The 15,826-nt window shown below is 33.2% G+C and overlaps 1 long non-coding RNA gene across 4 annotated transcripts in view; it reads left to right on the top strand.

Annotated features, from left to right (window-relative positions):
- Positions 1–1,698: 1,698 nt before the first annotated feature.
- LOC117109410 overlaps positions 1,699–15,826 on the top strand; it is a 33,666-nt gene continuing 19,538 nt past the window's right edge. For 3 of the 4 annotated variants that reach the window (XR_004445527.1, XR_004445534.1, XR_004445525.1), the window contains exons 1-3: positions 1,699–1,799; positions 5,595–5,825; positions 12,536–12,655. This is a non-coding gene — a long non-coding RNA (uncharacterized LOC117109410). The remainder of the gene's footprint in view (positions 1,800–5,594; positions 5,826–12,535; positions 12,656–15,826) is intronic. The other variant, XR_004445541.1, reaches the window with a different exon arrangement.

The following is a 15,826-nucleotide window of genomic DNA, read 5'->3' as shown; positions in this document are numbered from 1 at the left end:
GTAAATCATTAGTTTATACATTTATAAACACCTAAATATCAGGGGCGGATTTAGGGGGTGGGGTGGGCCGGTCTGGCCCCGGCTCCCCCTTTTGGGAGGGGAAAAAAAAGAAAAAAAGAAAGAAAAAGATCCGCCCCTGAATATATATGAAATAATATAATTTAACGTCTCCACAATGTACCCCTCGAGACAGTTATCATTCGCTGATCAACAACCCTGGACAAGCGTGTACTCCACCCCGCGGCGCACAAAGCGAGTTATCTGGTGCGTCCACAAAAGGCACTGACAGGTTTATGTGATAAGATAAGACCATTTTTGTACGCGCACATTTGCGTGCCGAGCAGAGTATTCTACTCCAGTTCAGCCCTGCCTTACTTTAGCGATACTTTCCCATGCTCGTGGGAACTCCTTTGCCCAACGAATTTTTACACGTCTCAGAAAAACAGAATTTCTACGAGTGTGAGAAAAAGAGACAGATCAGTCGGCGCCGAATTAGCCTTAGATACAACTTAACATACACTTAACTAACATGCATTTAAAATTAGTACAGCATACATGTTTTATAATCAATCGTAAAATCGCCGATATTTTCCTGTAAAGCGATATAATGTGTCCTTGATATTTGAAAAAATTTTACCTGGAATGTCTTGGAATTGTCCTGGAAAATTTCTTTTTTAAAAACGTACGAACCCTGAATTAAAACTTAAATTAATGTACTCTAGCTTTGGGAGTGCAATAAAATTATACATACCGGTAGCTTATCAAGCTAGGCCTGTATAAATAACGATGCACTAATGTTAAATGATAAAAATTTTCCTGTAAAGCGATATAATGTGTCCTTGATATTTGAAAAAATTTTACCTGGAATGTCTTGGAATTGTCCTGGAAAATTTCTTTTTTAAAAACGTACGAACCCTGAATTAAAACTTAAATTAATGTACTCTAGCTTTGGGAGTGCAATAAAATTATACATACCGGTAGCTTATCAAGCTAGGCCTGTATAAATAACGATGCACTAATGTTAAATGATAAAAATTGCAAATAAGTTAATTAATTCATTGATTAATTATAAATTAATACGCATAGGCCTACTACTGTAATATTACTAAAATAGGCACAGTAGAGGTGTCTTCATTTTATGTATTTTAAATGCCATTTTCATTGTCATCACGATCATCATCATTGTGGTTTATATTATTAATATCATTATTATTACTCTTTGTTTTGCCTTGAAACCCCGACTTTCTGTATGAAAGCCAAGGGCGATCTGGAGAAGCTGAAAGTGGGGTCAATCGAGACAACACTGGTGGCATTCCCCATGAAATTTTCCCCTGTGAAATGTTTTTAACCTAGACGCCCAAAACATTTTTTTATCTTGCTTTCCAAGATAGGGGGCCCCACCCCAAATCAGCCCCTGAAACCAATGTCTTAAATGCTGAGCCACATGTTTCTGCATCATGCATTTCCCAAAGGCTTTTTCCAGACAATTTTTTTTTGCTCTATTGTTGAGCTATATAAAGTTTGTACTGACAAAATTTGGTGCTGTTCAGAGCATTTATTATAATGATAAATTTCATGCATGACCGCATCACCGACAGTCGGAGCATCAAGTAGGATTGAATTTATACACATTATCAATTACAATGTTTGTTTCTAGTTCAATTTCTATAATGATTTGAAATAAATATTTTGTTTTGTAGGATGGATGGATGACATTAATAAGTGCATCATTAAATAAAAATCCTCAAGTCGTTGAAGTTTTGATTCAATGTGGCGCAAATCAATATTTGAAAACTAATGTGAGTATATTTTACTTGATTTGTTTTATTGAGAATTCACCAATTGCTTGATAGTATACATCATGTCGGTGCTGTGTAAACCATTTGGTATGGCACAGCAGGAATGGTTTGGTTTCTCAACCTCGAGGTTACAATCCCTCCCTGTGCATTTCACTTTTGTCCTTTAGCAAGACACTTTATCTGCATGCTTCTCTCCACCTGGTACCCGGTACCTAGTCGGGTTGCCTGCTCTTTCACTGATTACCAATAGCAACACTTAAACCAAGTGGACCCAATGACCTGGGTAAACATTGTGCTATATAACCTCAAGGAAGAGGCGCATTAAAAATACCTATGCCATTACCAGTCATGACGATTGTAACATGAATTTATTAAACACATAATTTATACTTTAAAAAGATGCATTACAGATAATTATTTATCTGGAATGCAAAAAAGAAAAAATTTTGTATTGTTTTTTGTTTTGTTTTTAGTCTTTTAAAATATGTAATATGTGTTTGAATTGGTAACCAGCAGAGTTCCCCCTTATGGACCCTTCCCTTATGGACCCTTTAAATATTTTGGCTTTTATAAATTCATGGCTACAGCGTCTGAACCAAAATGAATGGTATTTGAGCAATAATTGTTCTAATAATGTCCTCATTGTAAATTATTAAAATTACTAATAACCGCCTGTTATCTTCCTTTATAGTGTTGAGTGTTATGTTGTAACCATAGGTAATCTCAATTTTAGTTTAGTATAATTTTTTTTTGTATTTTTTAATCCTTGAATTTATTCATTTATTTTTTTTTACTCCAAATTGTGCTGTAATTGATGTCTGTATTTACTTGGGAATTGCAGTCCTACCATGGAGATATATTTTTTCTTCATTTTGGGCAATACACCATCATTTAAATGACAGTATTGTAACATTGCAAACACCAAGAAAGGTCTGCCTTGCCTTAGAATATATTATAGTCGAGTTTATACAAACCCGACTTTTTATTACAAAATCAATGTTTAAAATATTCTTTTCTTTTTCCATTCTCTTCACCATATACGGCAATAAAATAATGCTTTTAAAATCACCCACTTACAGTACATACAAATACATGGTTCTTATCTTAATTTCACAGGTTTTCTTAAACAGCTAATTAAACATCAACTTTAGCAGCACAAAATAAATTGCATAAAAATTTACATAAGTATAAAATTACAATCGATCAGAAACAATTAAAAACAATCATGAAACAATTATGTATCAAAAAAAGGAAAAAAAAAATTAAAATAAATTAAACTTCAATCTGATAGCATGGAAGTAGCCATGCTACCAGAATGCTGTACGAGAAGGCTGAAAGAATTACATTGGGATGTGTTATAGTCAAGTTTTATACAACTGATGAATGGTGTTGAATATAATATAAATACAAACCCTATGAAATAATGTAATTTAAGAATTAATTAATTTAAATTAATATTACACATTTACTTTTAAACAATTTTTATTAATTAAATGTAAGTCTTAAATATTTGTTGGTTGAAATTTCAATATTATAATATCATACAGGCTGTTTGCTAGTTGACTCATTTGCATAATTCACCAGACCATGTCCCATCACAATGATGTAATGCTAATGAATATTCATTGTCAGACATTTGAAACTGCAAAAATCAGGAAACTGCTGAAATGACACCACAGCAAAAGCAATTCCTAGATAGCACATGTGGGTTTCACCACAACAAATCTTGCATGTTGTAACCTCCTACTATATGGATAGGTTAAGTTCAGAATTGGACCAACATTTTAAAGTCCAGAATGCAGAAGTTTTTTAATAACAGTTGCTGATTTTATGAGTTAAACAATTTTTTTTTCTTGTCATTGTCAAAATGTTTTTGTTACCTTGCGTTGCCCACTGGTTTTCAGGGTAAGCATCTGACCTACAGTAGGGTTTTTCTTGAATGGTTTTTCCTGTTAAATAAAATGATAGAGATGAAAAGTAGCTAATACGCTAGAAAATTTAGATTGTACCTCAATGGCCTAGATATTATTTTACTCTATTTCAAAAGGAAAAATATTCTTCAAGGCTGAATTTAGAGAAACAATGCTCTTCCAACTTGGTGAATCTTCAACCTTTCAATACAGCATAGGCCTTGGCTAGCTGGGGTACTGTAGCATACATAATCCTGATATTAAGTGTTTAGAATGCGCTTTTTATTACAATAGGACAGCAGCTACTTCATGAAGTTCTTCAGGATAGTTGATAGCAACAAAATTTTGTAAAAATGTGTATTTGATTTTATTTATTTATTTATTTATTTACTCAAGACTCAACAGTGTATCAAAAACACCAATAACAGAGTCGCCATAAAAATATACAATATCATTCATAAAAATATATAAGATTAAAAAAAACAAAACATAAAAATCGTAATAATATTAAAAACAGGTATTTAGTATAAGATTAAAAATAGAAATATTACAATTAAAAATATCAATATTAGGAAAAATTTGAACTAGATTATTATAAGAAAGTGCAACACGACGAAAAATACCATTAGTACAAACATTAACATGAGAGTACGGAACTTTTAACAAATGATTGGTACGAAGCCTACGCACAGGAACATGAAAGAAAAAATTCGACACAAGGTTACAATCAAACTTACAGTTTAGACATTTAAATAGAAAAATAAGATCGTTTCGTTTTCGCCTAGTCGATGGTAAAAATTTTTCGCAACTATGAATCCGGTCTATTCTAATAGAATAAGTATGAGATATTGAGTTGTAGATAACTGAACAGAAATCAAGGGATGGAGTAATTATTGATGTATATAGAGTAAATTTTGCTGATGGTGTAAGAAGTTTATAGAAATAAACTAATCTAATAATAAAATTTATCAAGTATACATTGGTATTTTATAGGAATAGGCTTTATAGATGCTGTATTCACTCAGATACCATAGATTGCTAGTAATTATATGACTTTATTTTCTGCACAATTACCGTTGAATTGTAAATATACAGCGCCCTCGCACCGATACATAAAAATCATAAAAGTAAACAAAACTCTTTCGCAATTAACTAATTAATTTAACATAAATAAGGTAATTTCACTTCCAGTGTATTGATGACAATTATTCACAAATAAATTTGTTTTTTTTTTCTTTTAACATTTGATATACTATATTAATAGTTACAGTATTTTATCAGGTTTTTGTGATACTTGTAGAATGCAATAACTAGATTTTCTTTTTTATAGTAATATTTCACTTTCTTCTTTTAAAAACAATCATTATTTATTATTTAGTATCAGAAGCAACAGAACTTTAGTAGTTAACTACTAAATAATAATAATAATAATAGTAATTAATTACAACTAAATATTTACTATTCATTACTACTGTAAATATATTCTTGACAAGTGCTATAAAGAGCCTATTTGACTGGTGTCATCTGTGAATGCACAATAAATGTTGATTTTACAGTTTTTCTTACTTGTGCAATACTGTACAACATCATTATAAATGATGTTTACCCAATATCATGAAACTTCAATCTGATAGTATGGAGGTATTATCCATGCTATCAAAATGCTGAACGAGAGTTGTAGAGAATTACATTGGGATGTGTTATAGTCAAGTTTTATTCGACTGATGTTGGTGTTGAATATATATAAATACAAACCCTATGAAATAATGTTATTTAAGGGAGAATTAATTTAAATTAATATTGCACATTTACTTTTACCATTTTTAAAAATTAATGTAAGTCTTAATATTTGTTGGTTAAATCTAATATCATTTTTGTGTTACAGGCTGTTTGCTAGTTGACTCATTTGCATAATTCACCAGACCATGGTCTCATCACAATGATGTATTATGATAATGAATATTCATTGTCAAACACTTGAAAACTACAAAAATCAGGATACTGCTAAAATGACACCACAGCAAGAGCAACTTCTAGATAGCATGTGCATTTCACCACAGCGAATCACGCACGTTGTAACCTTCTACCACTTGGATAGGCCAGGGAACATTTTAAAGTAAGTCTACAATCAGACCAACACATAAGTTACTTTTATATCACTAACCTTCTTGACAAACAATCCATCTAATCATAACCATCCATTTCATGACTGCACAATAAATATTTCAGTGTAGACCAGGTAGTGTTAATGTCCATATTTGCTACTATCAAGGTGAACGAGGTTCACCTTGATTTTACAGAGGGAGAGGGCTTGTACTATGATTTTGAGCGAATTTTGAAGTCATTTCTTTTTCTATCAGGGCCTTCATTTTTGGCGCGATTTCTATCAGGGCTTTCATTTGTGACGCGATTAGGATGATAATTGTAATATAGAAGAGAAGGCTTGGGAAATTTAAAGTATGGAAAGAGTTTTTCGAAAATATTGTTGGGAAATCCATGAAATTGTATGTTCTTACATCATATTTCTTGCCATTGGGATAGATTTCTTAAGAAAGGGTGTTCTTCATTGGTCAGATTGCAAATGCTCTCTATATTCCATATTGTGTGTATCAACCAATCACAGCCTAGAATTATGGCATGCTTTATGGCAAATAATGCATCTGTGTTGAGTCTAGATAGCAATACTTTATGTACTGCTGTTTCGTAGTGCTTGCAAGGCTGGGTGGTCTAGAATATGAAATAATACTTAAAGAAATTATTATGATTTTTTTGTCCCTCCTCTACTCTGTTACTCTTAGCAGGATAATCTTGCTAAATTAAAAAATAATATTTTTATATTTCTCCCGCCCGCCGCTAAACTCTAAAAAAATTAGATGTGCTAAACAAGATATTAAAAAAATATCGTCTTATAAGCCAATACCTGATTTTCAAAAAAATTAGATGTGCTAAACAAGATATTAAAAAAATATCGTCTTATAAGCCAATACCTGATTTTCAACAGAAATTTTGTACAAAACAGCCTTTATTTTCAAAAATATGTGGGCGGATTTTTAGGGTCAATTTATTCGGCCATGCAGGCCTTATTTTACAGTCAGGAATATGCGCAAGAAAAAAGTCCTTGGTATGAGTATTTTAATTGCGCAGTGAATACTCTAAAACGTAAGGAGATAATGTGCAAGCAATTTAGAATTGTGCATTAACAGTTAGGCGCGATCGCCAAATTATTCCAGACGGCAAAAACGCGTATAGGTCAACACACTATCACGAACGCGTCTAAGAAATAAACCATTTTAATTACCACGCTATATGAATATTCATTTGCTATAAGCTTGAATTATGGCTCGCGTCTGGATGATGGTGAATTGTTTGGACGCTTGTTGATCGTTTGAATGATTTTCTATTGTTTACTACTACTACTAGCACGGTCAATTGGCCCACTTGAGTGCGTAGAAATACTGGCGGTTCAAATAATGTTATTATGCAGCTCCTATTCTTTCTTATACGTACATGTGACTATACTTCCTCTAACAGTGCTTATATGAAGCTATAATGAGATTTGTAAATTACATGATGACAACATGCCTGGAGGTCCAGGGTGCGGTATGCGCTAAGGGAGTTCCATTGGAACGCTGCTCTGTAGATAGAACTACGTCGAGACTCTAAAAGTAGCGCTGACGTTTTCTTTGCTGAAGTCAAGGCGGGCGGGTATATTAGCATTATAAATCACAAACATACTTCAAACTTTAAGTGCCATGGTATAGTCGGCGTTACATTCTGGCCTAAATATAAAATCAAATCTAGGCCTAGGTAGGTAGTCTGCCTATCTTTTTATCCTCATGCACGGATGGATACTCGCACTTTTCACAAAAGGCTACAAAATAATGTGTCCCGTACTGTGTATACTATGCAGCAGTGCTTTTTCTTTACTATAAGTTTTAATGTAGGTCCTCCGAATTGAGAGATGTATATTTGGTTGGCTAATAAAATGTAGATAAAGACAATAACCAGGACAATAACTTGTCATAATCAGTGTTCTCCCCAGGGCAATAAGCTGTAACGGCCCATTACAGCTTCATTCAGAAAACAAGTTTACCTGACTATATTCCTACCTTTTAAATTCATTGTGCCTACATCATTCTTCCTATTTAACCTTTTAAAAAACACAGTTTATTAATTGTGTTCATGTATACTCATGATGACATAGGTTTTTATGTGTTATATTTCTAAATAAACATCAACAACTTCAGACATTCTCAAGTCTAGGCAGTGAAATTTGGCCCTCATCCAAAAAAAAAAAAACAATCACGCACCAGTGGCACTAGGTGGAAGGTCGACCATGTGGCTTTCTCTCCTTGTGCGTAATTTTTTTCTTAAACTTGCTTTCTAATTTATCTAAATTATTATGTCTACGTGGTAATAGATAAATTTCTACAAAATATAATGTTTATTAATTGTTGTTTTATTTTTTTAATGAATTATTATTAACGTATTAGTAGTACATGCAAATTTGCTATGTCAAAAAGGCTCACCACACACTGCCACACATGTTTGGCTGTGGTATCTCTCAGTCTATTGTCATGGTTTAAACCAAATGGCAAGCTTCTGATAAGGTATCTCTTTGGCAGTTTGAGCAGAGATCGTTTCAAGAGATACCTAGGCCTGGTGGGGTGTCCCAAAAGCTCAGACCACGAAAGCTAAGACCTAAGACCACGAGATATCAGACCAACTCGAAATATCAGACCCTGCAAATTAAGACCCTCAACTAAGTATGCCAGGATTTCTAGACAATACCTTTATTCGAAAGCTAACGTCAATATAAAGAACTGACTAATCATAAAATAAATACCATTAAAGTAACATCGATAACAGCTAGGCCTCTATTTGCGACGTTTACTGGAGAAAACTAATACAGTACAAACAGCGGTGGCGCCAGGACCTGCCCGACGGAGGGGCTAAAGGCCCCGACGGGAGGGGGGGGGGCTAGTGGAGTGAATCGAGTCTCACTTGGCTGAGGGCCAGGAAGCCAGGATATTTGATGAATTATGGCGAATTTTTATTACATATTTGATAGGCATTGAGTTACTATAATATGACTTCATGTAGGCTAGGCTTTCTAATGTTGAAATCAGCTTCCAAAACCAAAACATTTTGACTAAAGCAAGAAACAAAGAGTATGCGATGTAACCAACTAATTTATTTTCAAATCCTCATTCTTGAAAGTGAAATTCTATTTTTTGGAAATTTGGCATGAAATCTGTCAACCACGCTGTCATGGTCGAGGTTGCTTCACATATCGCGATGTATTCCAACCATCATGAGGCTATCTAAATGAGCATTTGTCATAACAGAACGCAAATTATTTTTAATTAGTCTCATTTAATTATTATCATTATTATTATTATTATTATTGTTATTGTTGTTGTTGTGATGAAAAATTAACACAAACAGTATGGTGGCTAAACGATTATTACATGTAAATATTTTTTTTATTTGTTTGTTCCCCGACAAAATGTATCGGGGGGGGGGGGTGGAACGGTTTCGGTACGTTTTCGATAGCGGTTTCTAATGCACATCTATCGTGGGAATACTGTATCCGATAGTTTGTTGTTCTTTTTACATTCGCCTTACCTTTCTTTACTTGCTACTTTTTTGTTTTACTAGCATAGAACATGAAACCAGGACCAGTGGCGGATCCAACGAAGGGGATGGGGGGGCATGAGGGCCCGTTCCCCCCCCCCCCAATTCAGTCAAGCCGAAAATTTTGAGTTAAAGAGAGGAAAAATTATATAACCCATGAGTTCAGTGGCGATTCAGCAATGGCTCGATTATTTTCCACTTTACACCAACCATGGTGGGGCTAAGGTGGGCGTGGCGGCGAGAACCTCATATTGTTCCAATATTAATATTAATTAATAATTCATATTAATCCAATAAATAATTCTGCTCATAAATTTAAATTCCAAAATTCAACACATTTATTTTAAATTTTTATTTTTTTTACCGAGATACCAAGTGAGTCCTACACTGCCTTTTTACCCCAAAAATGAGGCATGTCGTGGCAAAATGGTTAAGTTGTCGCACAGGCCAGTATTGAGTAAATGAGCTATCAAATATGGGAGCTCAAAAAATTGCCTAAAAATCCAAATTTGTTTTTCATTATAGATCAAAAGTTTAATGTCTTATTAATCATGTACCAAAGTATTAGTTCTGGAAGTGGTCAACAAATTGTTTATTTAATGTTATTTTGATAGCTCATTCTATTAAAACAACGTATACACAAATAACTTTGAAAGGCAATTACTCAAAATCATGTTTATCTTGACTCTAAGAGTACTGTACGTTCACTTTCCAATAACTTAGGCTTGAATTGTCCAATTTCAATGAATGACCCCTCATTTTAAAGATCACATACTCAGGTATATGAAAATACCAACAACTTGAATTTCAATTTTTGCTACAACTTGGCCATTTTGGCACAACCTGCCTCAAATAGGTTGTGACGAACATAATTTTGTTTTTTTTAACTGAGATACCAAGTGAGTCCTACACTACAAGATTCAATCACTATCACAAGTTTTGGATGGGGTTTGCATTGTTTTTTTGGAGGTTTGCGGGGTTTAGCAATTTTTTTATACAAAAAATGGCCTTTTTACCCAAAAAGTAGGTTGTGACGAACATAAAATTATAATTTTTTTTTACTGAGATACCAAGTGAGTCCTCTACTACATGATTCAATCACTATCACAAGGTTTGGATGGGGTTTGCGGGGTTTTTTTTGGAGGTTTGCGGGGTTTAGCAATTTTTTTATACCAAAAATGGCCTTTTTACCCCAAAAATAGGTTGTGACGAACATAAAATTACAATTTTTTTTTACTGACATACCAAGTGAGTCCAACACTACATGATTCAATCCCTATCACAAGGTTTGGATGGGGTTTGCACTGTGTTTTTGGAGGTTTGCGGTGTTTTTTAGGTATTTTTAACAAAAAATGGCCTTTTTACCCAAAAAGTAGGTTGTTACAAACACAAAATTATAATTTTTTTTAACCGAGATACCAAGTGAGTCCTACACTACATGATTCAATCACTATCACAAGGTTTGGATGGGGTTTGCACTGTTTCTTTTGGAGGTTTGCTGGGTTTAGCAATACCCGGCCCTATACATTTTTATTAGTTTATCACCCTATCTAGGGTGGGAAAGTGATGAGGCTGAGTTTTTTTTTTAATTTTATTTTGCTTAAGCCAGACATACCCTTGGTTTGTTTGCTGGTGCATTAATATTCAAGTAAAACATGATTGAGATTGTACCAACAATATACTATTTAATTTTTAAAAATGAAAAAAAAAAATTTTTTTAAATAAATAAAAATTTATTTATCTTTTTTTTTGGAGTATTATAGAATACATACGCGTGAGGGTAATAAACTAAAATTTTTTTTAAATTGGGCCTAATAATTAATTTTATGACCTTAAAGCAGGAATGTTGCAACTGCGGCATCGTGGAATATGCGCCGAACGAGGTGTCGCCGCGCATATTCCCATTACACCTTAAAAAATTCCTGGGGAGAACACTGCATAATGTTTTTTTTATTTTGTTTTAGTTGTTTTTCTTTCTCTCTTTTATACATTGATCGCACCAGATTTGTGTGTGCCGCTGAAACAAAAGTGTATGTTCAGTTGAATAAATAAATAAATTACAGTAATATCGCGAGTTGTCAGTAAAACCTTTACTGTGTAGGCAATGGTTTAGCCTTACATGTTTTTTTTTAGAATTCACAAGTTGAAATTCGCGGGGGAAATTTGTCATAAAAAAAATGTGTTTCGCATGAAATTCACGTAAATTTAATTAATATATGTTGATTTATAAAATGTAATTTAGCTTAGTATAATGTAAAATTTCATCTACTTTAATCATGGACAACGTTTTCGGAGGCATGGGTCTTAGCACGTGATCCCTTCCTTCAATGGCAAGGAGCGCAATTAATTGCTGTGCTGGATGTTACCAAAGCTGCACAGGAGGATGATTGCGCTTCTTAAAACTGATGATGGCATGCGACTACATTGGAAATAACTAAAAAATCAGATTTTTTAATGTTATATTTGCTCATCAGTTCGTAAAATCACTGAATATTATGATAGTCTCACCTATGCACGGTACTAGGCCTACTGAACAACATCCCAGTACCCAACCGACTATTTTTTTAGCATTGACCAGGGACCTCCCTGAGTTTACATACTTCTGTCAGTTCTTGCACACACAGGTGGCGTACAAAGAGTGTGCATTAACAGGTAAACAAATCCGTACTTGGGTATAGCGGCGCGCAGTCAGGCGTATTATGATTCATTTTAGAGAGTTGTCTATAATAATAATAATTAATAATAATTGGACGCGTTTTACCTAGCATCCAATCGGGTAGTTAAAGGGGAGGAGCAAAGGCCAAAACGGAATATCGGCGTCCAAACGATGCACTATTCAAACAGTGTTTTTAGACGCGTTTTGGTAGAACAATAGAAAGCACCTTTGAACACAGATTTGTCTTTTGGAATAATTTGGCGATCGCGCCTAAATATATATTAATAAAAAATACATTTATATGATTCTTGTTCTTAAAATAATTACATTAATGATTAACATTAAAATTTCATTATTTGACCTAATGTTGGTATTAAATAATGATAGTAATAATAATATTAAAATAATGTTTTTATTTACTATGGACAAGTATTATTCTAGAATTAAAATTTACATTTAATGTTTGTAAATATAAATGTTGCTTTTCTTTTCCTAATTCTGGTTTTTTAATGAATGTATGTATTTTATTTCAGTAAACATTTTGTAGAACGCTGAACATTGCAAAGATTTCAGCAAACCGGTGGACTCATCCTGCTCAGCTCAATGGCTATAATGTTGCTTTCTTGTTTTGTGCTTGTTAATTCTGCTGAATGGTGAGTGAAAAAACTTGTTCTTATGAATTTCTTGTCCGTTGTAAAAGCTTTGTGGGATAACGTTCGACCTGATTCATCACTAAGAATAAACATTACAATTTCAATATTACAACACAAAAACCCTAATTAAATTATTTTAAAATATATTAAAATAAAATTTTCATGAAATAAGTTTTTAATTGAGATTAATATAATTAAGAGGGTAATACAATTGGAGAGATCAAAATAATAATATTATTTCATTTATGTCATTAATATGATGAAACAATGAACAAAACTATATAAAGTGGTTTTCTAGTATTGCCCTTGACAAACTATTACAGAAAGTGAACATTTAGACCCATTAAGAACTTTGGAGAGATATTTATGTTTGTGACATCAGAAATTTAAATGACCCTCACATTTACACCCTAAACTGGATCATGCCCAACACATAATAATTTCTTCCTTGTAACTTAGTTAAACTTTCCCATATGTTTCGTTTAGATTAGTTGATCAATTTTCGAAATATCTGGTCTGGGACGTTTTCCTTTGAATGGTCCTCATATCCATACCCTACTGTGGATTGTCACTAAAATTTGATCATTTCTTTATTTGATATTTACCGTTAATTAGTTTGGCATGGAGACCTTTTATATAACAACTTTTATTCAAAAACAATAGTTGTACTGAATACAATTTACTCTACAGTTTCCTTAACAATTTATTTCTCAATGGTGTTTTTTCGCGCAAGTCAGTTCAAATGAATGTTGTGGTTAGATAAGATGTTAAAATCGACTGCAATCAGAGCGAACTTGGGCCGGCTCAAGTTCGGCTTATGTTCAGATATAAAGTTGAATCGGCCCAGGGCCGACGTAACTCTTAAGTGTGATTGGGGTCTTAGATTGAGACTAAATATTAGGAGGCACATCCTTGATATATGGTCTATGCTTCGACAAATCATGGAAAAGTTCCAAGCATGCATGGGAAGTCCTGGGGGTGGGGGGAACCCAGTGCAAAAAGATAGGAAAAAAAATCAGAACAAAAACAAGGCCTTTTTAGCTACTGCTGGGAAAAGGCAATAATGATATAACAACAGCTCTTAGTAGAGAGCATCTCTGCCTACCACCAATCTCTTTCTACAAAATAAATCCTCAAAAATATGTTTCTAATTTCCAACCACCATCTACTTAAAAAAATTACACTAACACAAAATGTTCATTTTAAGATCAGACGTTTTGCTTTTAATGGTCCTATATCGACATCAAAATTTAAGCATTGTTCGAACGCTTCATTGTGTCAGTTGTACACCTGCCTATTCCTTACATCTTCTGGCTTAACACGCTGGTACGTTTTACTCTTATAGCTGACCAAAAAAATACCTGCCATGTATTGTATTGATGTTGAAGTGGAAATATTATGCAGATAGAAATATGAGGATTTGGTTTTTAGCATCACATGTTTAAATGTAAAGATGCATTAAAAATATTTCCAATCAGTTCTGAAAAAAGTGAAGTTAGTATATAAAACGCTGTATACCTTTACTGTAATTGCACTAATATATATATTCATTATCTATTGTTTCTGCCATGTTTAGGTCTTAGACATTTTAAATGACCCTCAAATTCACCCCCAAATTTGGATCGTCATCAACTTGGTTAAACTTTCATTTATATCAGTTGATTAGTTTTTAAAATATCTTGTCTAGAACGTTTGCTCTAAAATCCTTTAATTGGTCCTCACATCCACACCCTACAGTACTCCGGACAATCACCAAACTTTAATCATTTCTTCATTGAGTTATACGTACCTGATCACTCTGTGTTATTTTCAATTATGTCAGTGCAGCCTTTTCTTAAGATATGTTGCACACAAAAAAACATGCAAAACACAAAGGTGTTTTTTTTTACACACACACACACACCCACACACAAGCTTTACATGACTAAAACATATATCTCATGGCGGAGACAATAATAATGATCTGTATAGCACGCATATCCACTGTAAGTGCTCAAGGCACTATTAGCTAACAGAAACTAGTCTCTGTAATTGTAATATCATTATCATCAAAATGAATTATTTTTTTTTTATTACTTACAGTTTAACTTGGAAAATATTATAATAAAATAATAAATATGTGTTATATGCTCTGGTTAAAACAGGATAATTAAAATATACATTTAGGGGGGATAAAATAAATTATTAATTATAATAATAATTTATTCATTTTCTAAATAGCAACAGCAAAGCTTTCAAAATCCTCATAAATATAATAATATAATAAATATAATAAATAATCTAACCCAATGAATTTTACAACAATAATAATTTTCTCTTAATTCATGGAAAACTTACGAATAAATAATTTAGAAAATATTCAAAATTTAACAATTTAAATGGTATTTATTGTATATATAATAGATTTAGGCTATTTGGTAATAAATTATCTGCTAATGAACACAATTTGAATTTATTTGGGCAATCCTAATTTAGGCTTTCAACTCGTAATGAGTAATTCGTAAAAATCTGATACTGGTACGGGCCTTTATGATGCACCTTCCTTGAGGTTATAAAGGGCAATTTTTTTCCCTGATCATTGGGTCCACATGCTTTAAGTGTTGTTGCTGGTAATTAGTGCAGGAGCAGGCTATCCTACCAGGTACTGATACCATTTATATTAGTAGTAAGTGGTATCAAAGGCCAAACAAACTGAATTCAAAATTTATTCTGTACTGAATGTTCTTTCCTCAGTATAACTATAAATTACCCAAAGCACCTAAAATAATCTATGTTAAACCTGTAGCCAAAACATTAACATATATATATAAATTTTAAAAGGCAAATAGGAAAAACCCATAAAACAGCAAACGGCCACATAATGCAAAACTATTTAAAATTAAAACGGAAAAGTAGAGAAAATCCAATCAGAATGACAAAATAAACTAAGCATCCACTGGAAGGAATCCCAATATCTCCCAATCCGAATATCGGATATGTTTCGGCCTACCAGGCCTCATCAGTGCAGCTAGGGTATAGACCCAAACGAAACGTTCGACCAGCTTAGGTAGGGCCCAAACTAGTCCCACGACCACTAATGATTACAGAGCCAAACCAAGGCAATATATATACATAGCCCAGATGTGAATGCAAATAGTGGAATACAAGCTATGTGGCTCGGTTCCAGTAAAT

This window comes from Anneissia japonica, unplaced genomic scaffold (assembly GCF_011630105.1).
Source record: "Anneissia japonica isolate Jap-2015-1 unplaced genomic scaffold, ASM1163010v1 scaffold288020_len41576_cov111, whole genome shotgun sequence".
NCBI lineage: Eukaryota > Metazoa > Echinodermata > Crinoidea > Comatulida > Comatulidae > Anneissia > Anneissia japonica.
The sequence above is the reverse complement of the archived record's forward strand: the minus strand, read 5'-3'. Positions and strand labels throughout refer to the sequence as shown.